Source organism: Apostichopus japonicus, chromosome 4 (assembly GCF_037975245.1).
Source record: "Apostichopus japonicus isolate 1M-3 chromosome 4, ASM3797524v1, whole genome shotgun sequence".
Classification (NCBI taxonomy): Eukaryota; Metazoa; Echinodermata; class Holothuroidea; order Aspidochirotida; family Stichopodidae; genus Apostichopus; species Apostichopus japonicus.
The window spans coordinates 12,461,962-12,484,630 of NC_092564.1; the positions used below are offsets into that span (position 1 = coordinate 12,461,962).

Genomic DNA, 22,669 nt, shown 5'->3' on the forward strand with positions numbered 1-22,669 from the left:
AATTCACTAAAAGGAGATATAACTAACACTCTTCTCACAGCTCATTGGTTGACATTTCAGCATGTTTCATGGAAAAATTGTATCTTCAATTATTAACTGACTACGTCACGATTGGTTAAAAACCAAACATGTGTGTCTGTAATTACATTTATATTCAATATATGATATTTTCAGACACTGTTTTTAATTGCTTTTCATTTGCGTGACACATCGACGACGTACTGTGCTTTACTCTCTCACTCTTCTTCCTCCGGTAGAGATGAAGCTGCTTGATTTATCCTCGCAGTTTTACATCCGTCTTACCTGACGCAAACTTCTCAGAAACCCTGACGTACTCATCGTCCCGTTTCTTATTGTTTCTTATCGTTTCTAACGTCCTCGACAAGTTCAACGTCTGGAATTGAACACCAAACCTCTGAAGCGTTTCTGTATTCTTTTGTGTGTGTAGGTGTGTGCGCCATCTGGTCACATATTCACTAAAGACTTTCATACTCTCGTAACCATAGCTGCGGTTCTTTTCCGAGTTCACGTCATGCATCATGGTCACTTTGGTTCTCCCAAAACTAAGATATATCTTTTCTAAGCTGACACAGAATCTAATGGAAGATCTCTGTCCCAATCAGTGTGGTGGGTGTTATGGCACAACATATTTATTTTCAATGTCAAACCGAAATTGCTTCTTCCAAGTCTGTTGCAGTGGGGAACACCTTTGATTTATAGGTATGACTTTACACTGGCGTGATGGAAATATTCAAAGGTTGGAAGCTTGTGAAGAGACACTTGATGTGATAAGTGTGTCATCCTGGATGTGTTCAGAATCTCTCCTAGTTATTAATGTAGTTACTTTATTGGCTAGCATTCCTCATTTCCACAATAACAGCTAGCAGACTATCTGAGTATTATGTGGTACTGATAAAGGTAAGATTTTCAGCCGCCCGGTTGTTTAGATGGGAGGGACAAAGATGAGATAAAGTTTAGTTCCTCAAACCTCCTGTAAGATGTCTCTAAATTTTGAGATTGGCATTGGAAGCTTATTCGAATTTGTGACTTTAAATAGTTAATAGTTTGAAGGAAAATGCAGTCAAATAGGAAAGGGGCAATGGACTTCTAAGGATTTATGGATTGCAGGGTTGAGAGTCAGATCATTATACTGGGTCCTACACAAGGTACTCTTTCTTCATTGCCCCTCCTTATCAAGACCTATGTATATAAATGGGGACCTTGCCAGGTAACTTGTACTTTGTATGTGATGGTTTGTGGCAACACTATATTGGGAAGTCCCCCAGGGGAACATACATAAATGTGGCACACTTTAGGGAATTGCTGTTTGAACTGTGGGACAATTGGGTGTGTAACAAATAAGTTACCAGTGCCCAGGGGTTAACTGTTGTAAAGTTAAGTGTGGGAAGACCTTGCCTGCATTGACACTATGACTGTCAACCTTCAACTTTTTAACTTTTTTACCTCAGGTTAAGTTTGGACAGAATGGTATTAAAAAACATTTCTGAATGTTGTTAGTATAGTAGTAAAATTCTTATCTGCACAAAACTCTGAAGGATTTCAGAAACGATTCTATTTAATGAAATTTGAAGAAAAACTGGCAAACCTTTGATAAAGTTAATTGATAATATAGTTGTAAAGTGAAAGGGGATTGATACAGATCTGTTCTTTCCTGCATGCATGCATAAAAAAGAGCCGTCGTGCTTGTTCACCAGGGAATCGGAAGTGTGGTTGTTTAATTTGTTAGTAATGTACGTAATTTTGGGGTCGAAATTTGCTTTCCTCTGCATCTTTGATTCTTATATAAAATGCTTTTTATGCTATTTTTCTGCATCAGCAACATTCCTACGAATGCCCATGGATGGTAACCGCTACCGTACATCATTTGTGCATGTAGGATGTATAAACCTTTCTGTTCCATTACAACTCCCTGATAACACTGTACAATACAATAATGTATCCAGGTGCTAAACAATACTCACACATTGTTAGGACCACTCTGCTATTGTACTGTCTTATCAGTAATATTTTTTTTATTTTGGTCAGATAGTTTGTTGTTCTGTCAACAAAAAAAGATAAAAGTTTAGTTGCATTTGTTTGAACATTGTTAAAGAGTATATATACCATACATTGTATAGAACTGTATAAACCTACCAGTCTTAGATGCCTGTATTACTTACATTAAGAAAGAATAATACTGTCTCTTAGCATTACATTAAATTAATAATAGCAAAGATATCAGCTTGGAGTTACAGTTTAAAGCTTGAAAGTGACAAGTCAGATACAGATCTTTTTGAAGTTTATAATGCAGTCAGTGAGGAACAACTCTAATTGATATAAATAACGGAAAATTTTAATTCCGCCGTTAGGAAAGCCTTATTTGAAAACACCAATTAAGTTAAACTTGTGTGGTCTTACTGATCACGATTCTAACTTTAGTTACAAATTTGGCCATACCTTTCAGTTTTGTAAAGGAAAGTGAAAAATGAAAGATGTGTTCTGGCTGTTAGCCTAAGTTCATATTATAAATAAAAAGGTTCCAGTTTCGGAAGTACAGCAAGGCATGCTGAGTAAGGTATGCAAAAGAAACAAATTGAATTACTCAGATAATCACAGCCATTTACGTCATCTAGTTAACCGCCTTTCACTTTTTAATTTAGACTCGTTAGTGATTGTTTCCAGTAGAGCTTAAAAACCGACCGAGTAACAAGAAGTTAAATTGTTTCATTTTCACTTTTGACTTTGAACCTTCAAGCTTCCCTTGCGGTATTTATACCTCCAGCAGGTCCCATGTAAAACACTGATGCGAGATCTCCATTAACTAAATTATCGCCCCGTTAATGAAGTCGACCACAGCTGAACCCATCTGTTGTACACAATCAACTGGATTAAACAGTTTGTATTGTAAATCATCAAGTTCTGTGGTAAGAGCATCGTGTAGGTTTACTAAATATATGATGATTATGATGTTTGCTTGTGACCGCACAGTAAGACATTCTTAGACATTCTTACCATTCCCTGATGTGGTCCCAGATGCCATTAACCAGGAGAAGATGTTCCCCATAGGTGAGATTAGTAAATATTTGTAATTCTACAGCTGTGGCATCTTAAATGCCTGCCTATGCAGCTTTATTCCAGTTTGTAAATGAAATGGTTAATCATTATAATACCATCACGAGACGTAGGAGGAGGTTAACTCCACCAGTCCCGGTTCATGTGCGACAGCTGCATTTTAATGGTGCGGGTACGGTGCAACTGCATGCTGCGGTCATGTTTATCTGATGTTTGACAATTTTTACAATCAGCCATCAATTAGACACATAAGTGTCAGTTCATTTAACTTGAAAGTGTGTGACAACATTGCTCAGTTGTCTGGAAGAGTTTTAAAAAAAATCTCTAAAACGAAAATGAAAGCATGATTGGGGGGGTCTTTCCCAAAGAGCAATGTGTAGTGTGCATGTTAGTTTTAATTAAACACTGCATATTTGAGGAATTGGTTTTGTTTATATTCTAGTTACAAGTCGTGTGATAGTGATGATAAGAGTGTTCATTTCATTCTGACAGGTTTAAGGGTGCATGCATGTACTATATCTATATGATCAGCATACAGTGTATACACGGTGGAGCAGTACTGCATTCTAAGACACAGTACTATCTATCAGATTTGAAATATTTTGACCTATTTATATTTTGACGTAACTGTTGCTCTTTTTCGCTATTTCTATCACCTAGAATGATTTCCATAATTCCTGCATGTATAACAGCTAGTTTTGAATTTTATGTATTATGATTTTTACAAGCGATCCGAATCAACGTGCACAAATACTTTGTCCTTACCTTACAATTTGGTTTACCAAGTTTGCTCAAAACTGACATTAACCAAGAAACGTAACATTTGCAAATGAATTAATCTATCATTGAATCAATCAGTCAGTATAAATAAATCTCTTTGAGCTTAAATTGTCAATGGATCAGCAGTGAATTCTCTATCAGTCAAACTTATAGTATTCTTCATGGTTATGTTCAGATTTTTACATTCTCTCAATTGTGTAAAAAAAAACTAAAAAAGTAACAATATTTCCATGAATTTAGACACAAACCTACATGATATCAGATAAAAGTATTCTTTTCACTTCCACTAGATGAGCGTACATGAGTGTGTAATAAACACTCCACACTCCACCAATACTTATACGTCATAGTCTTCTGGCACATACAGTAAGTACTAAGGCAGCAGCAGCCCCAGGGTATCAACACCAGTTTATCTCATATTCTTATTTTGTTTTGGATTAAAATTTTCTGGGATGTCCTGAAGCTTTTAGTGTTCTTCATCTTCTCTCCTCCTCCTCCTCCTCAAAGTTTTGGCGGTATTAGTTGTACTATCGATCTTGATTCCATCTCGTCTCTGCCTCTCTCTCTCTTTCTCTACTCGCTGTGGATCACTTGGCTGTCTTTTGGCTTATTATCCAAATTGAATCATTTCATGGTGGTTGGCCATTGTTCATGCTTGACCTTTCTTCCTCGTCAGACAAAAATTATCACCATCAAAATTTATTAAATTTTGGGTTATATCTATATCTAAGCTAGAATTCCGAAGTATTTGATGAGTATAATTGAAGTCAGTGTCAGATTAGTGGATACTACGGAGTTAAATAACATTTTACGTAAGTTATATAATATTCTCTTTGAAGAAAATATCCACTTTAAACAATGGTGGGTTAGCAGTGCATTTGTTTAAATTTATCCATCTGTGCACTATAGATTATTGTAGTAGTAAGGATATCAAAAGAATTAATTATGAGCTCATTTAGAGAATGATTGTTTGCTATGAGCTCATAGCAAGCTAGTCACAAGACCCTGTGGAGATTCTCAAAAGGTATTCTGATGAAAGGATAGCAATTTCACAGAAGAACTGTACTTCATATAATTACAAAGACCCACAGCTACAGTAGATCAAGTTTACATTTTAAATGTTGGTGAAAAAGTTATTAAAACAAAACCTCATAGAAACTTTAATATGGAATAAGCATGATCTGTGCCCCAAGTGCAGTCCATGTAGGCAAAAGCAGACATGCTCGCAGACATGATTTGCCAGGACTGGCCCCAGGAGCGCTGGGATTCGGTCAGTGCCTGGCTGACGGACAAAGCTGCCTAAAAGAAAAGAAAGTCCGGCTCCTCTAAGACAGGAAAAAAGAAGCCACTGCTAGATAAGAGCCCCCAGGTAGCCACCGAGATGGCTTAAGTCCTCGGCAATGAGGGGCAGAGGTCCTCAGAGCCTACTCAGGATTATGATTACAACCCCCTTTCCCTTCCATCCCTTCCCCACCTGTCTCCTTCCGTCCCATCCCCTACCATCCCCCCGGTCCAGCCCTGTAATTCATAATACAAAAGATTTGGTGCAAGTAGCAGTCATCTTCAGATGAATGTAAAGCTGAAACATTTATGATTTGATTTTAGCAACATAGTATGCAAATCACTCAAGAGTTCTCAATTTCTATTAATAGCACTCTCCCAAATTGACTACAGAGTAGTGCACTACTTAATTATATTTGTCTACATGAGAGAGCGTTCTCATTTTTACCTGTCGATAAATCAATACGCACTCATATGAAATTTCATATTTTTCCATGCAATAGTGGACTAGAACCAAACTTCTTTTTTTTATCTTTCTGCAATATCCTCCATGAATCCTTGCAGCATTGCCATTTTCGTCAGGTGTTTGTGGCATGTGTGTGCGCGCGCCACGAGAATGAGTTTGTTCATTAAAGACGAGACTCGCAGAGAACGGCCGGCAGGAATTCGTGACTCAGTCATATATTTAACGTCTCCTTTCAGAGTTTACAGAAGGATGGAGTAGGCAGGGCAAATTCTGTCAGCTCAAAGGCAATTTTTTTTCATCAAGGGGATTAGGATGGTGTGCATTTCAAGATGATGGTTTCATATTTAATGTCAAAACTTGCAACTTTCTCTGACGTAAAATGCAGAAGAAAGAGATCGAAGGAAGCTCAATTACAGCGGGGGGCTTTCTCGGGAGACATGAAAAGTTTGGGGGTGATGTGTAATCACCTTTGAGGATGGGAGTTTAAACTTAAATCATTGAATGACTCTGAGTGATGGAAAATTACCATAGATGTCAGGAAATTAATATTGGCATCGTCAATAAGAGATAACCATTAAAATTCATTTTCATGAGGTCCATGCTGAATTACAATTCAGTAAGGGGATATCTGATGCTCTTGTATGTTTTATAAATTCAGACGTCCATTTCGGAATGATCGCTTCTGACAATTCATCAAAAAAGAAGGTATGAAGTTGTAGAATGTCAAGGGATTGTGTGCCAAATTAAAAGGTGATGAAGCTATTCTTTAACAAAGTTGAAATGAAACACACATCTGCATTTATAGATATGTACTACAGGTGAGAAATATGTTTAAATGGGAGAAATGCAGAAATTTATATTGACAAATTCTTTGGTTGTATCGATTTTGATTACAGTATCCACATGAATTGATTGTATAAATGAAATCAACTGATTGAGTTTTACTTCAATCCCCCCATCCCCCCTCCCCTTCCCCCTCTCTCCTCTCTTTCTCTCCTCTTCTCCTCTATGGGCAATCTATAACTGATTCTCTGGCCTAGTATTATCCCCCAGCAAATGTAAGAACTTTAGTGAATTGGAATGGTTCCATTCCAAACTTTCATCACACAGAGTGCCCCAGATAAATACAAAATATTCTCATTATTATGTAGTCACACTTATACAAATATATTTTATTTTATCTTTATTGTAAATCTTTAAATGTATAGCTTCAGTAGTGAATGTTTCCTATTTGTTACTAGAGCTTAGTAAGAATTATATATACTGTACTGTACACCCTTGAACTGACCACCAGAACTGAATTCAGATTTCAGCCTCTAGTGTCTTAAATGATCATGCCATAATTTAAACTGCAGAAGTCCATCCAGATAGGTTGTGTTTTCTGTACGATTGGATACTGTCTGTGTTGTTACATGTTGAGCTGTGAAGTCGTTGAATTTCGTGGGAAACACCTGTTCTATTTTTACAACAATGCAAACATAAGACAATAGGCCTGGTATCACAAATTTGTACCTGCAGACATGTGAATAGATGACATCATGCATAGTATTTATTACACTATATATACCTGTACCTGTATGCAACGAACCATCCCACCCTATCTTCTTTATTATACAGCAGTTGTGAATTCCCGGGAGATAAATATGCCATATTACCGAATCTATTAAAAAATGATGATATTATGTTTAGTCTGTGAAGAATGGTGACATCGTCATTGGATTTCTTCTGCCTGCGGCCTGCGGGTATAGAGAGTACTTCATACGTGACTGAACCGGCTATGTATGTGAAGTTTGCTGCATGGACTCCGTATCTCAATAACTAGGCCAAATTAATCAGCAATGTGCCAGTTAAGTAGGATAACACATGTGGGTATTTGCATTTAATATTTGAACAGTTCAAATGGGGGAGGAAAATGTCCTTTAATGTGCATTTGCCATTTATATATACTGCATCTCAGGAGATGCCATTTAGACTCAGAATTGTCTAGCTGTTTGGGACCATATTTTTTGAGAGGTCACAGCAGTTCTCCACTCTGTAGAAAACGTCATTCGACTTGGGAACACATTGTTACCGTACATGCGACTGGCTGTTCCTTTGGTAAGAAAAAAGAAATAGTTTGAAAAATATAAAGCGTTCAAAAAGGGAGGTGTAGATCATTTGTCAGGCTCTGGATTTTCTAGCTAATACACATGAAATGTGGGGGGCAAAAGTCAGATTTTTCTTGTCTTCTTTTCGCTTTGAATGATTCCACATTACGTGCTGTTCATTCATCGGTGTATAATCACCATACTGGGGTATTTTTTTTTTTTACATCCCTTGAAACATTTTTTTTTGGCTATCAATTTCCTTTCTATGGAGCATATAGTTACATTCGGTTGAGTGAGTAGCCGAAGGAAGTTTGAAACCCTGACTCTGACGTCCCTCAAAAAACTTTTCTTCTCTTTACAAAAAGATTTGTATCATTCCTTTGACTCTTTGGTTACTATATTCACTAAACTTCAGCTGCAGTGAAATAGTTGGTCGGTTTGCCAATGGCATCATCCCATTTCAAGAGAAAGCAGCGCGTGTGAATTGATATCATGATGACAATTGCGACCTGCTTTCAGGTCATAGACCAGAGATCCTTATCTTGGCTTTTCTCTTTTATTTTATATCCATCATTGGTCTTCAGCTCCTGTGCCTTCCAGCTGAAATTTATTGATTGACTGTTTGGGAAGGAGATGTTAGGGATTAATGTCAGGTATTTGGCTGTGAGATTGGCAAGATAGATGATATATGTGCTCAAGAATCAAGAAAATAAGCTGGCAGACAGGGATATCCACACCTCTGATAGATTAAATTACAAATGTCCCCATTTTATATACACCTTTGTGAATGGTAATTAAAGAATATATCCACCCCTGTTGCTGACAGTTACCATAGACTGTGTTTATTTGTGCAGGGTGACATTTCACTCTCAAGGTTGAAAATATCCCGGAGACAAAAAGTGATTATAGAGATCAAAGTCAGGGGAGAACATGAGCAGAAACAGCTAGACTTATTAAATTATTAAATTTATAACTTTAAAGCTGGGGATGTTGTCAGCTCATGAATTAATACTAGTAGCCGTCAGTCTAACAAAGTAGGATGGAGATTGCATGTATGTGTTTTTTATTATTTGAATATTATATAATGTTGAATTAAAACATGTCTCTCAGTTTTATTGACATTCATATTGCTAAATATATTGTATTTATATGATATTATGCAATGTGAATAGGGTTTAAAGTTTTTGATTTTTAAAAAAATCCAATATGTTAAGTATATCGGTACCACACATATTCTAGATCACTATATGGTACTTTTTCAGAAAAAGTCGCTCAGGAAAGAACCTGGGCACGAAAACCAAACTACTGAATGACTGATCCGCTTCTAACCCCAGTCCCCTTGCATCGGGTCTGTGACTGTGTGATCATCGTCAGGTGTGCATCACCATTCCCCTCGAAAGGGAACAGAACAGATACTACACATGATCTTAGCCAAAAGGCTGAGAAGCGAGAAGAGATCACAATATGGTGTATATACTTATATTCAAGGCACACTAAGTCTACTGGGGTATGTGGCAGGATTAATCATAGCAGACTCCTCATCTACAGTGTAGGGGATTATACCATATATACCCAGTACAAACTACTACTTACATAGAGATGTCGAATGACAGACTTACATTGTACAGTATGTCTTTTTGCAAGGATATCTGCCAGATAATGCTCTTATCTAGAGCTGTGACTCTGGGTGAAAATAATCCTTTAATCCTCTCAGAGCTAATTTTACAATCAGATTATACATGCACTCCCACTGTTATATCTTCATGGTCCTTGTCTTCATCTTTCAAAAGAATCAGATAGATTTTGCAGGTATAAAAAAGAACTTATACCCATACTTTAGCTATTCCAAGAAGTTTAAGATGGATTTAATTTATTTTTTTGAGAGGGTGGAGTATTACTATAATCTAGAATGCAGCTATTCAGTTCTATAACTTGAACATCAAGTACTGAAAGTCCTTCATGAGATGAATTATCTACCAGTACTAGAAGGGGGTGCTTTAGCAGGGTTCTGCTTCCACTTATATATATATATATATATCAGATTTCACTTTCTTAGTAGATAGAATCACATGTAGCTGTTTTTTGGGTGAAAGTTCATTAAAGTCAGGCACAGTTGTTTGGTGTCACGATATACATATAATATTCCTGTTAGTTATTGTAACTCTCTTAACATTACTAGTCATCATGTCTAGTAAGCTTGTGGTATTCAAACCTTTAATCTCTCCAGTTACACAAAATCTACATACAATTGATTTAGCCCATATATATTTTGTTGTTGCTGACATTATATGACTTCCCATGTAAATGTTTGCATTGTTCACAGACTATACAGATGCTTATCTACCTGTAGACACACACTGCATGCATGGCTAGCTGACAAGAGGGGGAGGGGGGGTTTAGGAGGGTCAGGGGGATGAAAGCCCTAGGGCCTGGGTCAATTAGGAGGCCCTGTAGGGATATATTGAGGAAGTCAAGAAAATATGGGATAAATAATAGCATAAAAATGAATAGTGCAAGAAGGGGCCTGGTGAGGGTTAGCACCTACTGTACCAGGCCATTGACACTTCTGATACTTTAATACACACACTTTAATTATATACTTGTTCCTTTTAAGTAGAATCTATTGTGGTTTGAAACATTTGAGGATTAATCATATTTTCCTATGGCTATATTAAGCATGTAAAAAAGTACGTTATTTAGAGAAATATGTACAAAAACTTGATAACTGAACACTTGAAAGTATCGTATCTTCTGAACATAAGATGATGGAGGTATGGAGAAGCATTGACAAGTGATCCATAAATTCATTGAACGTAGCTCTGTGCTTGTTCTATGTCACAGTATGACACATTTAGAACTCTTGAGTTTCTCTCAAGCTGTGTCAGTATATCAGACTTTGTAGTATGAGTACTACATTATCAGTATTAGTACTTGATTAGAATTCCTAATCTCAGTATGAGTAAAGGCTCGAAACAAGATTACAAGTATAGCTAGTACTTATCAGTCACACCCAGAGTAGGATTGTATGGGTACAAGAAGAAATTCATGAGGCCAACGAGTATGAACTTAACCAGTACTGCAAGATGGCAACTCATATGTTGTTACAACACAGAAGAGAGAAAAAAACGAAAGCCCGTATTCCAAATCTACCTAAGAAATTTTTGATTGGAATAAAGCCAGCTCCCTCCCTGACTTATACTTCTTTGGTACAGTACTTGAGCTGTCTAGCTGAGGATAAAACACAATTGGAATATATCTCTCTTGAGCCGTGCTTAGGTTCCAACCCAATATCTACTTCTTGAATTCATAACCTTTCACTATTATTTATGTTGAACTTTCTAGTGTTTGTATAGATTTCAATTACTTTCTTGTCAACTTCCATACACTCTGGTATAAATACAACTCTGGTATGTAGAGTAGTGTCTGTAGGTACAGTAGCATTCCAGTTAGGAAATTTTAAAAGAGAAATTGGACTCGGCCTTTGAAGCTGTCAAAGAAGTGGTGACCCTTGTGTAAATCATTTTACCTTGACTTGTGAATTTAAGTCTTCCCATCCATGCAGGGTATGTCATTTAAAGGAGTATAGTAACCATACTTAACACAGTCAGAGGGTAATAACGAATCAAGGAAGACACGTGCACGGTTTACTGTGAAATCAAAGAATGTGTCGGTAACGCCTTAACTGATGACAAATAGAATCCAGATTGTACATAGTCGGAAGATTAATTGGAAATTAAATGTTCAAGAAGCAGACACAACAAAATGGGTTTTCTCTTGCATTATCTAGAGGGACATGTATGATCACTTCGGCTGGCTTAATACCTGATCCAAGAATTTATACATGATCCAAGAGCTAAATTACAATGTATCTATGCCTAATTACCTTATTATCTCTGAAGATGTATACATACATGTATCATTTGTTTGGCATCAATAAAACCACAAATTAAACAGCAGAGACACTTTTCCAATTTCAGTATTTCTCTAATATAGTGGAGCGAACATAAGTGAGTATCTGATGAATTTGACAAAGAGGCCCCAGAACTATCTCTATAAGCCTCCAAGATTATATGAAGTACCTAGTGCATTGTTTTACAATTGAGATAACATGAACTGGCTTCTTGTAAACTCTGATCAGCTATCCAAGTCTCTCTCTTTGCCTGTTAATATGTTCCTATTACCTTCATTAATGATTGTATGACATTTGTATTGAACATCAATTCAGCTTATGTTTGGATATATTGCTCCCTTAGATATGAAATTACCCTATAAGGGTTGGCTGTATCATTATACCAGTCATTCAGCCGTATTGTACAATGAAACAAATCCTATATTGGACCAGCTGCTATGTAAAATTTGTTTTTATAGCATGCATGCATCATATGACTGTGCACTTCAACCTACATGTATGACAAGAGTATTATATATTGCATTGTGTGGTGATAGGCATGTGCGTGTGTTTACCTTATTGTTACACATGTACTGATAACCCATTGTTCTCCTTTGTGCGATTCTAGTCAACCATAGAACTCCATTCAGTATACATAGCACCTTATATGTACTGCTTTAGCTCTGTGAGTATTCCCATCTGGTAAGCCGTGTTGAAAATAGTGAAAAAGTCAGGAAAATTGATCATCAAAATGAAAATATGAATAAAAAAAAACTCCAGGTGTTGTATTTGTGTGTCTGTGTGCATGGAATTGATATGTGAGGACACAGCTGAATACTAACTGTAAATATATTAGACTAAGTAACACGTGTATGTACAGTATGTGTGTGTGTATGAATGTGCAGGGAGCTCATGCTACTGGGACAAATAAGTAAATTTCTCATTGCCGCGTGTATCATATTTCATTCTTGTGTAGTTGTCTGATTTTGTTCAATATTTACTAACATATCAAAGTTATTGCATACTGTATTGTGTTTTAAGAAGTATAGTTTCTTGTTTTTCCTTCAATCCTTACAAACTTCCTCTTAATTCGCATTAACATAAATTAGTTTATATTGCCTTTCATCAGTTTCAATTTACTGTGTTTTAAGAAACTTAGTTTCTCTCTTCGCTTTCAATCCTTTCAGCTTCCTCTTAATTAGCAATTAACATTTAGTTTATAGTGCCTTTCATTAGTGTCAATCATCATGATCTACAAACGGTTGGCATCAAAAGTGAAACTAATGCCAATTGAAATGTAGATGTAACTTTTCTAGAATACTTATTAGCTATTTTTTTCTCTCTATAGATGTTTCCTCACATTTTATGTACGTCTTACTGGCCTAGAAATTTGGGGTTATCTACTGGTTAAATGCCGGTGCATTTTGTCGTTTGCCAACTGTTGTAGAAGAAAAGACACAGGTAGCATTTACATTTTCCATGTAAGAACATCAGCACATGATTCAGTATCAAGTCGGTTAACCATTCTTGTGTCAAAAAACTCTCTATGATAGATCAATGTGTACCTTACATGAGCCCTGTAGTACTGTTTATTAATGCAATAAATGCTACTGGGCTGCAGCTAGCTAACTCTCACAAGCCTGTACAGTAACAAACATGTGTAGTTCAGGAAATTAAATAAGGTCAGTGAGAAGTTCATTTTAGCAAATAGATTTATTTTAAGAATTTGCAGTTTTTAGCAGGTGGCTAAAATGGTAAAATTCTTGGCTTAGCAGGACATCTATACATTTTTATTGTTCATCTAAGCAGCAAGACATCAGAGATGCGGAAATTATATAAAACTTAAACCAGTGAAGCTGTTCTGTTTCGTAAAAAGAATATTTGGTTTTGTATTGATTGTTTTAATCTGAATACATTCAGGGCTGATTCCTCTGATATTTAGCTCTCCTACAATATTTTGTGGACGTCATTTGATAATTCAATACTGAAAATATGAGCCTATATCATTGCAAGTTTATCATATATGGGGAAATTTACTAAATATCATTTCATTGTTTAAGTTTGTTTTCTTGAAAGATGACTCATGCTACTCAACGGTAGACATGTATGTCAATCACTTCTATAGTTCATATTAAGCTGATTTAAACATTACTAGTTTCTTTAATAATTAACTTCTAGTCATAAGTTGCCACAGTAAGGTTAGTTTAGTTTAGTAGAATAAAAGGATCAAGAGGGACACTCAAGTCCCCATCAAGGACCCTATAGGAGAGGGAATAAACTGAAGACATAAACACTCAGACCCGATTACAATGCTTTAAAGTGCTTGTCCAAAGCATTCTTAAACCCATTGACACTACTTGCAAGTACAACTTTCTCAGGCAAACCGTTCCACTCATTCACAACCCTATTAGAAAAAAACGTCGAATATTATCCATGCAGCTTAGTAACCAGCTAACCATGCTGCTTTAATACACATATGACTTAGTCATACTGAGAAGTGGCCTTTGCTCCACAGACAAACTCATTGTTTTAATATCACAAGAAATTAATCTTGAAAATATTAATATTAATTAAAACTTTTCTGACACTCAGGAAATTGACATGCTTCAGATTATTCTTTCTTTGTTGACATTTTCTTGAATTAATTATTCTAACTTCATTTGGCGCTTTAAGGGTATCATTTCTAATTTCTGGACTACCTACCTGTGTGTGAAATATTTCACTATCCACGTAGAGAAATCTACAAACGACCTTGCTCTCTCGTTAAGTTGAGAGAATCATATAGATACAATTGAATTAAGCCACATTGTTCAGAGTTCGAACCAACTGTGAAATTGTATTAGGCCAGTGCTACATGTGTTGTTTCATGCTGTGAAAACACCACTATCATTGGAATAAATATAAATTGGAACGATTGGATTTAGTGCGTATCGTGAATACGTTCACAGATAAAGTAAAATTCCAAAACGTGTTGTCTACTTTTCTTTATCGCTGTGAAATATAATCAATTGTGCAAACAGTTTATATGTGTACAGCAAACTTTTACCAGATTTCTATCAAAAGCAGTATGCATTTATACTGCACTATTATTTTAAAATCCTAAAATCTCCTTGAATGTTGTGTTAAGCAGTAGACACAACAAATAGCTTGGTTCGAAGTGACATTACTTACATGGGCTACTGTACATGTGGGATATGTTAAATTGGCCACTCTATGAATTCGGAAGCTGCTTATAATGTTAAGTTTTGTACAGTTATCAACTGAATTTGATATCTACAGAATACAGTCTCACTTATCATTGCAGATCATTAACTTAATACTGTCTCAATGTTCATCTTGAATGAAGCAGGAAAGGTTTAAGGAGAAAATGGGAACTTTAAAATTACCCCCTGTTGCAGGTGTTTACTGTACAGTGTGGGCCAGATATTTGCTTAATTACTTAGATGTTCGATATCTGATTAAGGCTTGTGTGGTAAAAAGAAAGGCCCAGAGAAGGTTATCTGCGTTTGATTAATCGTTTTTCTAATTTAATTAATAAACCCAGCAGGTTTAGTATTGTAAGCTACACAAATGTGGCGGGAAAGCTCTAAAAGCAGCTGTTCCACGATTAACCAAATAGTTTTTCTTATCTCCAATAAAGAGCAAAACTGAGCCAGCCAGTCCTGTTTTTGGTTATCAATGGCATTTATTTTACCCTTTACTCTGTTCTTTATCAGAGTTGAATCGGTTCTGTCATTTCACTTCCATCTCTGCCTTTGTCTGGCGTCGTCGTTGTCGCTGAGTGTGTGTACATCATTAAAATTTTAAAAAGGACTTTTATGAATCTGCCTTCAACTGTGACTCCTCTGTGTAGTGTTTTTGTTGTTGTGAACTCAATGAAGCAAAGACACTATTTATAGTTTGTCCCAAATATCCTCAGATCTCGGTATATGGGCAAGAAAATGAGTAATAAGCTTATAGAGAAGTTAATTTATAGAGTTTGGGAGTTTTAATATTTATAAAGAGATTGAGTTACTTAAGTGTTCAGTTCTGTAGTATTTTGGTACAGCCATTTTGTAGCATTAGATGGTATACTGTAGTTTTTATAATATGGATACAAAATTTAACAGGAAAGTAATTTAAAGTAGTTGACGGCTGAAAATTATTATGCATCAATATTAACAGATAAATTCATATATGACGTAAAGTTTAAGTGGCCGACCACTTTCAAACAAATTGAATGGCATAATAGTCAAATTTTGATTTTAAGAGCAGTCTTATTATTAGGTCAGTTATTGCTAAGTTTAGTGTATCACTTGTATATACAGTTACTTAGCTACTGTATAGGCTTTGAAATATGCTGGTTTGTCTGAACAACAACAATTAGTCTGTGTGTTTTGTGTGTAATACAGTATATATTACTATATTGTACGGTAAGCAAGCATTCTCTGTCAGTAATAGATTTATACAATATCTGGTATATGGACTGTATAATGCATTATATATTAAACTGGGATCTGTATACTAACAGGTATTTAATGGTTTCTGCTGCAAACAGTAGGCTTCGCTGGCTGTTAATTATGAATCCCTGTATGTATATAGAAGATTATCAATTCTATACTGAATCGTTTTGAAAAGCAAGACAATTTGGATTATTTTGTCATGGTAGCTACGGTAGTGCTTGAGACTTCATTTATATGACAGGTTGAAAAAGTATAAGTAGGGAAATAACACATAGCTGCTCCTGCTGCTATAACCAGAATGTGAATATTGAGGTACATTTCTCAAGCCCAAATCTCCTTTTTGTTTTTAAGGGAGCTCTTTAGCAGTAAGAGCAGGGCTATGAGGCCAGCTGAGATCCACATATGAGTCCATCAAGTGCGAGTCAAGCCCAAGTCCACTACACCTGTATATCCACTCCAAGCCAAACTTCAGAACATTCATTCTCTACATTTATCTGTTAAGAGAAAAATATATACATGTAGTAGGAAGATATGTAACTTTTTATACTAAAAGAAAAGCTTTTTAATTGTAGGTTCTTTTATGAAACCGCCTCTGTTTTTGTGCTCCATTGTCCTACAGTAGGTAGATTGAATACGTGTAACGGTTTAGTCATTATGAATTCACTGTATGTAGTTGATTGCACATGTATATTATGGTCAGTACCGTCAAAGTATACAAATCCACACACTTTGCTAGCTATAGCTATATGCTATAGCATACTTGACTATTATCAATATAAGATACAGATGGCAATCGAGGTACAAAGTACAGATTATTCTAATTGAATGCATTGCTTATTATAATGCTAACGATTATGTACATCACTACTGTTTGCTTCAAATTCACTTTTGGTACAATATCAGATAACTTCAACTGTCAATATCTCAAAAAGGGTACATAGGAATTGACGGCAAACTTCACCAAAATGCTTAGATTATGTTCCTCTTTAACATATCAAAATGAAATTTCATCCTTTGGTGCTTAGATCCCACTTCATGAGTACAAGAAGTTTGTGGGAAAGTGGCAGAGGTCAAAGTTGCCAATTTCGTACACTGATTGCATGCACATCCACATTTCTGGAGTGCAATAAACCTTTTGTGTTTGAGGATCCTAAAAAAACAAAAATAAGTGTAGGATAGTGGAGGTTAGAATCTAAAAGACTAGGAAATGTGATGACTTCAATAGGAAAACTTGGATAAACTTCATACCTGGTGCAGGCATGGTACAGTATGTACAGTAGCTCTCCACCTTAGTGAACTCATACAAGAAGCCATACTGTTCTATGTGGAACTCAAAGTCAAAACACATTGTCATACACAAAGACTCAGAAAGTAAAGCTTGGATGAACTTCATACAGTTTGATAGGAAGGTCCACACTTAAGTGTAAATACCTTCTTGTCCCTCAACAACAACATTTGGTTAAAACTTGAAAAACCTTTGGCAACAGCATTATGTTACATGTAGAAGATGTGGCAAAGAATGACTATGCCTGTTGGCTTTCTGGTTACTTACAAATTGCTATGATGTATATAGGTCATGACCTCTAGGAACTGTTTACTATCATTATAATATATCAGACAATGCTTTTCTTGTTTCTCCTTGTGAGACTGTAGCTCTGTTCTTTGTTAATAATGTTCATGTTTTTTGGGATAAGATAAGTGTGAATTTTCTTGTGGGTTGAGTTTGTTTGGATTTAACATGTCTTCAGCTCTTTTTAATGTGAGGCATTAATTCAATTAAGTGAAAGGATTGCTTTATTATAAATTGTTCTTTGTGCATTGGCAATAAATTCAATAAGGAAATGAACCATATTTCTTTCTCTTCACTAATTGTTGTTACAGGTCATCAGCATTGTGTGAAGACTGCCTGAAAGATTTCAGATCTCTGGGGAAAGTGAAAGTTGTGAAAAGAATTTTGGAAGGTACTGCCACGTACTGATTCTTCAACAGTAAGTGCACGCTTAGGCTATTTATTTAAACAATTAATGAATCCACTTCCAGCCAAACGAAGATCACAAAGAACACTGTATTTTACTGCAGAGTTTGAGCATTTTAGTCCACTTCAAATTTGTGACTTTTGGCTAATAATAATAATAAGAAGAAGAATGCCGCCAACCGTTCGGTGCGGGATTATTAAATTTAATCGTACTTCCTCATCCCTCGGAATTAGGGATATCGTCTTCGGAAGAGAACGTGTTTAAGCCAATATCTCATCCTCAAACCAAATGCTTTGAGATTATAGCTCTACTTGGATGAAACTGGTGATCTGTTCATTTATTTCCAACATTGGGAAGGAGCCAGACGGAAGGAAGGCAAAGTGTTTTTTATTTCTTGAAGATGATTACGAGGGAATATATCCTTGAGGTCTTCCTTCATATCAGTGTCTCCCGTAGTATTGCTTAATCTAAGTTGGCACCTTCAGCTGCATCTCCCTTCACTCAGGTTACTCCTCTATTATAATTGGACGAACTTAGTCAAAATCTAAAACGAAGCCGCTCAGGATATGATGTAGGAGTACTTCAACATAAGTGCCTCTGAACTCGGCCGGCTATTTTTCCACGCATGTGCTAAATTTCCGTGTGCCATGTATGGGACTCGGCTGTAGTACAATGATATCATTATGTGTTAATTTCATGTACAATGTGCTCCCGACTAACCTTGTACCTGTCCGTCATAAAATAAGGACCTCCCGATCTTAATGGAATGTGATGAGAGAGGACTGAATATTGTTTTGACACTGTCAGGTCTGTTTAGAGTCGTCAAATAAAACGCCCAAACTGTTGAAGACGCCCAGACTGCATTGGGAAATCATTTCTAAAAACGTAGACGCCAGAACACTCTAGGAAAGTGACAGCTCGATCCATGTCTTAATTTTTTTGCAATGAATTTTGAAAGGTTCCGATACAATACACAGTGGTTACAGGCTTTATAGCACAATTTAAAGTCTGTTACATTCTCATTGTTTATTACATCTACTAGAAAAGACACCTCCATCAGAATAAATGGAAAAAAGTTTAGATGTGAAAGAACGACCACTCCCGTTCCCCAAGTTTAGATGTGAAAAGGACAAACACGCCCCCTTCCCCAAGTTTAGATGTGAAAGGACAAACACGCCCCCTTCCCCAAGGTTAGATGTGAAAGGATGAACACGCCCCCTTCCCCAACTTTAGATGTGAAAGGACGAACATGCCCCCTTCCCCAACTTTAGATGTTAAAGAACGACCACTCCCTTCCCCAAGGTTAGATGTGTCAGAACGACCACTCCCCCTTCCCCAAGCTTTCCAAAGTGATACAGTTGCTGCCAGTAAATGTAGCCCTCTATTTTTTCATTTGAAGGCATGCATGGTTGTAGGATTTCGTAATCACCTCCCTCCTGTACCATACTGTACCAAATACATCCATCATTCCCCTTTTCAGAAGTGGCATGTTACTGATATCAACAGATTCTCAGTGACTTTTGCTAATCTCTTGTCATTTGTCATGTTGTTTGTCATCGTTGTTTGTCAAAGTTTTGAGAGGTACATATACTGTCTCACTTTTAAAAGCTTTTGGCCTCTGTAACCTGCTGGGTTAACTCCATGAATTTAAAGGCCTGCATATCTCACCTCTGCCAACTTAAATAAGACAGAGATAATCTTCCACCGTCCCAGAGCTGCTAGACATTTCATTACCTCTGTAGATGTCATAAGTTGTGTGTGACCCTTGTTGATCGGTCACTCCTAGGGAATGCCAATTCTGAACAGAGTTTAACAAGACAAATGGGTTTTCCCAGGTGAATTCCTTCTGTACAGTGCTTTTGTTATATATGCAATATGCGACTTTCCTTTTAAGCTTTCACTTTAAAAGTTACACATAGCAAAACATAAATATGGAATGGTTTGTGTGGCAAAGGTTTATCTAAGTTATGAGACAATGGGGCCCCCATAGCAGATCTCAGTACAACACCTCATGCAGAGAAAGTTAGAGGCTACCTCAGCTGGTGTCTGCTCGAAGTTAATTAAAACAAGCCAAGGATTATGACAGCTTCCATCAGGAATTGAAAAAAACATGGACAGAATAATATTCATCATCTTATTATTTCACATCTGAGAGACAGCAGAAGGTGTCTTGCAGGTATAGTATGAGTTCAATTCGTATGTGCACAACAGTTTAATAATGAGGGTGGTGGCATATATAATATACTGTACACAGTCTACGAGAGGAGAGAATCATTGGGTGAGGTAACTTGGAGTGAGTGACTGGTTCGAATTATGTTAAGGGATTTCTTTCTGTTTCCTGTAGTCAAGCTTAACAACCATTGTCCTGTTTTAGCTACAGTAGGTGATAATTATTGTAGTACGCATGCTACAAAGCTTGATTTTCTAAATTCACTTTTATTTGGCCTTCCTGATTCGACCATCAAGAAACTCCAAAAGATCCAAAACACCGCTGCCCGTATTGTGAAAAGGAAAGGAAGAAAGTGCCGCACCACCCCACTTCTGAAGGAACTTCATTGGCTACCTATCAGCTACAGAATCCAGTATAAAATACTTCTTCTCACCTTCTGTGCTCATCATCTTGAATGGCCTGTGTACCTGTCACAACTTCTCTTGCCATATACTCCAACTCGCACACTTCGTTCCTCCAACAAAAGTCTGTATTTAACTGTTCCAAAACCACGATTGAAGAACTATGGTTACAGAAGCTTCCAATACTCTGGGTCTTATCTCTGGAACAAGTTCCCAGATCACATTCGAATATGCTATAAACTTTCAACTTTCAAAAGTCTACTTAAGACCCATTTTTTCACTTGTTCTTTTGTAAATTAATTTACTTTCTTTGTAAAGCGCTTTGAGCAGTAACTTTTGTTTACTGATTTGGCGATATATAAGTCTCATTTATTATTATTATTTATTATTACAATATTGGCATCACTGGCCAAGTGAACGATAGCTTCATGACTGGACGTTGAAACTTAAAGTTTCATATAGTCTCTGTGTATTTGCAGTTTCAGAGGCCAGCTGCGTAGCCAACTTATTCTGAGCCTATCCCGGCACTCACAAGCGCCCTCACTTTGAAGGTACCTACAATATGACTATACTCCCTGTTGTATCGTCCGCCCCCCCCCCCCAAAATAAAAATAACACCCTGAACAACCAAAAACTTCTTCCTAATATTGCAAGCACTGCAAGAGCCCTACAATAGTGTGTATTTTCAGACAAATGCAGTTCAATTAGTACAGTACTTCCCAAAAGGAGCTTTTGGTGATCCTTTTGAGTGTTGCTTTCAAGAATACATTAAATGACCACCAGGTACACAGTATGGATGAGACCCCCTGCCCCAGACCCCCGAACTATAAGTTGAGATTTCAGATTTGTGTACTAGACAAAAATGATGATAAACCATATAAGCCAAGTGATATGCATCTCTGCTAAATTATATCTACATCTATTGTGTCAAATTATTCATGTAACAGACAACAACAAGTCTGTTACATGAATTCAACTAACTTAGAAATGTTACACGTATATTCTGTAGTGGTTCCTGCATATAGTGCCGGTTGAAGTGTGTTTGATATGTCAAGAGAAGTATAGCTCCCGGAGATGGGACATTGCAACTTTAAATGTAACATGATAATGTTGTGATTATGTGTATCTATACTCAGCACATTGGAAATGGCTATGTCACTTTCTAGGGCACCTAGAGTTTGTAGCCGGGCACAGTGGAGAAAGCATTGTCGTATACAATAAATCAGACTGAATATGGAAGCAGATACTAAGACATGAGAGTAATGTAACTTTATGTCCACAGCATGCAGGAACATGATGATTGATGTCATATATTAGGGGCTTAGCAAGGCATAATTTACACATTTATGAGTATTTGGACGATACATAACCCCCCCCCCCCCATAAAGGTACTTCACGAATCGCATTAACATAACTGAATAATAAACATTTGTAGCTTTTCAGACAAAAAAGTGTTATATATTTCTTTATAAAGCTAGAGAATTTGTTGCCATCTTTTGCTATCTTACCTCTAGGAGCCTAGGATCAAAATGTCGGATGTAGTTTTATATATAGTTTTGTATTTAAACCTTTATACAGGATTTTTACATCAGGTAACCAGTTCGTTAAGAGGTTTTTTTGTTTGTTTTTCTCTATCTTAATTCCACACTTGCCAAGTATGACTCAACATAAATAAACATAATAATTTAGATTCTTACACTCAACCAATTGAGATACCCTGGAAATCTTTTTTTTTTCACCGATTGAGCATTTAAGTTTAGTGAGTAATGAATGACAATCATGCGATGACATAAATTTATTCACCCGGATACTTACTCTATTGCTATTATTATGTAATATTAATTATGCATGATTGAAGTAAAGTAAAATCAGCAATTTGGAAATAATTTGTATCTTTTTCCTCATTATTGGCAACTATTAGTCATGCAACTACAGCACTAAAGTTGTAATTTATAAACTATATCAAATAGCAGAGAATAATTTAATCTGGTATGGCATAGCAAAGTACCATGCAAAATGGCCAAATTGTTATACTTAAATATGCAAAGATGTATCGTAGTTTCTGTACACATGAACAAAATCCCAAGTTGAGACCGTTCAAAGCT

General features: G+C 36.4%; 1 protein-coding gene and 1 pseudogene across 10 annotated transcripts in view; one reads left to right on the forward strand and one right to left on the reverse strand.

Annotated features, from left to right (window-relative positions):
- LOC139966478 (uncharacterized) overlaps nt 1–22,669 on the forward strand; it is a 94,392-nt gene that overhangs the window by 29,636 nt on the left and 42,087 nt on the right. For all 10 annotated transcript variants that reach the window (XR_011792683.1, XR_011792682.1, XM_071969518.1 and 7 more), the window contains one exon: nt 17,899–18,005. The gene's annotated coding sequence lies outside the window, so the exon portion shown is untranslated. The remainder of the gene's footprint in view (nt 1–17,898; nt 18,006–22,669) is intronic.
- On the reverse strand, nt 9,030–9,137 carry LOC139967133 (U2 spliceosomal RNA; annotated as a pseudogene).